The following is a 2,892-nucleotide window of genomic DNA, read 5'->3' as shown; positions in this document are numbered from 1 at the left end:
GAGGAGCTAATTCCAGGAACCCAAGTGGAAAGCGAATTTTGAGGATGATGAGGGCAACAAATGTATAAGTGTGCTTTACACAATTGATGTATGTATGGATTGTGATGAGTTGTATGAGCCCCAATAAAATGATTTTTTTTACAGTTTGTGTTTTAGGCCTACACGCCGCCGCCATGTCTTTAGTAATCCCTGAGAAGTTCCAGTACATCTTGGGAGTCCTCAACACTAATATCGATGGACGGCGGAAAATAGCCTTTGCCATCACTGCCTTGAACGGTGTGGGACGAAGGTGTGCTCGCGTGGCGTTGAGGAAAGCAGACATCGACCTCGCCGAGAGAGCAGGGGAGTCACCGAAGAAGAGGTTGAGCACGTGACCACCATCCTGCAGCATCCACGGCAGGACGAGATTCCAGACCGGCTCTTGACTAGCCAGGAAGATGAGAAGGATGGCAAATACCGGCGGGTCCTGGCCAACGGTCTGCACAACAAGCTCCGGGAAGATCTGGAGCAGTGGAAAAAGATCCGCGCCCATAGGGGGCTGCGCCACTTCTGGGGCCTTCGAGTTCCAGGCCAGCGCACCAAGACCACCGGCCGCCGCGGCCAAACTGTTGGTGTGTCCAAGAAGAAATGAAGATGATCACCTTGTCTCTTCATAAATAGTTTATACACACACACACAAATAAAAAATAAAAGGAAATATTTTGGAAATGTCGATGGCAACATATGTACAAAGTGTTTAATACAATTGAATGACGGATTGTTATAAGATTTGTAAGAGGCCCCTCACCCATAAAATGATTGATAAGAAAGAAAAAGGAAAACAATGGAAGTTTGTGTTTTCACGTCTATTCTGTTTGCCCTTGTCTCTTAGCTGGTGAGTCCAGCCCATCTGCTTTCAGCGCTGTTCTTGACAGGCATGGTTTCATCGCCATCATTTTGTTAGAGCTTATGAGATAGTGGTTTTGTTGTTCAAGGTCATTTTTGTGCCGCATTCCTTTTGTTTGTCTATTTTCTTGTCAATAGGTGCTTATTTGCTTTTTTGTTGTTTTTATCTCCCTGTTTACCAGGATTATATGATTTTCCTCTATTTTGTGTTATTGTGATTTTAACTTTTTCTTTGAGGAGCTTGTGTGTATGAGTGTGTGTGTGTGTGTGTGTGTGTGTGTGTGTGGTTTTCTTTAAAAATTCAGAACTGTTGTCTTTTGTGCATGACTTGATATCTTTTCTGTTTGACTATTAATTATCTCCTCTGATCCCGCTATTTATTATTGTTGTTGCCGTCATTGTAGCAATGTCATCGTGAGTCCTTATTTGGGTTCTTATTGTTCCGTTTCACTCTGTGTATTACTTACATAGCCTGTTTTCACTGTAATAAGGTTTTGTGTAGTGATTTGTTGTTGACTCCCTGTGGAAAGAACTCGTTTTACTGTTTTTTATAAGGGTGGTCCTGTGTTTTACAAATTCTTTCATCCCACCCCCCTTATCTGGAACTGATTTTATTTCTCCCTCATATTTGAGGGATAAGTTTGCTGCAATAGGATTCTTGGTTGACAGGATTTTTTATTTCAAAAATGTGAATGCATCAACCCACCAACATCCTGCCTGCACGGTTTGTTGAGGAAAAATCTGGATTTACCCTAACTGGTGGGCCTTTTTAGGTGATTGCTCCCCCCACCCCACCCCCACCCCATGTTGCTCTCAAGATGTTTCCTTGACTTTGACATTACGATGTTTGACTGATGTCTCGGTGATGTTCCTTTGGGATCAGTTCTGTTGGGCGTCTTCTGGGCTTCTTGAAGAGTTAGGTTGTGTTCTGTCATAACAGTAGAGAAATTCTCCTCGAATACTTCTCTTTCTTAGTTTATATGTCTTCTTTCTGTCTGGAGATGTGTATCTAACATAAGTTTTCCCCTTTTGATAGTGCCTCATAGAATTCTTTGGTTTCCTGCAGGTTTGGGGATCTTATTATAGCTCAATTATCCTGCAGTCTGGTCTAGAGAGATTTGTCTTTGAGATCCATTGTTCTATTTTGTTCTTTGAAAGTATTTTGTTTATTCGAAGTATTATCTGATTCTAGTGTTTTGTTTGCCTTTTGGATTACTATGTGCAGTGTTTAAATATTATAGCTTTTGTTTATTTTGTCAGATTGGTCTCTTAGTGTTTCCTGGGTCCATATATATCCTCTCCTGTATTTCCACCAGTTTCCCCCTCCATGTGCTTAGAGCAGCTGAAATTCATCACCCCAAAGTCCCTACTGAGGATCTAAACTTTCTGCTCTTCCAAGTCTACATCTGTACGTTTTCCAGTTAATTGGGTTGTTTTTTTCCTGTTTCTGGATGTGTGCAGAGATTGAGTGTTACTTTTGAGACAGGGCATTGCTGCTTTGTTTTTTTACATTTGTCTCTGAGCACAAAGCATTTCCCATGCATGAATTACAGAGCCCAGATTGCAAAGGGTGGCCCGGCTGTTTGGCCCCAGCCTATCCCAGCATGAGCCAGAGGCAGAAAACAATGAAATATTTCCTCTATCAAACTCCTGTGCTGAGTCTGGCTCCCAAGTCCCCAGGGGCTGATAGGCAATGATCACCACAAACCAGCATGACAGTGGAGAGAAGAGAATCTTCAAGACACTGTCCACGTGCCCACATGAGCTGTTGTCACGGACCCTGAATGTCAGAGCAGGGCCCAGATTCCATTTGGGCATGGGCTCACAGACAGGCAGGCAATACCACCCTGACCACTGGGATGTGGGGAGATGTTCAAGCTCCGTCATGCTGATTCCTCCCTTGGACTCAAGGCCACAGAATTCTGCACCCCCACCACCCCGTCTCACAGGGCTGGGCCCTCTGCACTCCCCACCCATCCCCGCTGGTGCTCTGGCTACATTCTTCCA

The 2,892-nt window shown here is 43.9% G+C and overlaps 1 pseudogene; it reads left to right on the top strand.

Moving 5' to 3' along the window:
- Positions 1–173: 173 nt before the first annotated feature.
- On the top strand, positions 174–631 carry LOC101661982 (annotated as a pseudogene).
- Positions 632–2,892: the final 2,261 nt, after the last annotated feature.

Source organism: Echinops telfairi, unplaced genomic scaffold (genome assembly GCF_000313985.2).
Source record: "Echinops telfairi isolate 266 unplaced genomic scaffold, ASM31398v2 ScPeMD7_7469;HRSCAF=8507_1, whole genome shotgun sequence".
NCBI lineage: Eukaryota > Metazoa > Chordata > Mammalia > Afrosoricida > Tenrecidae > Echinops > Echinops telfairi.
This window is presented reverse-complemented; position numbering and strand designations above follow the sequence as displayed.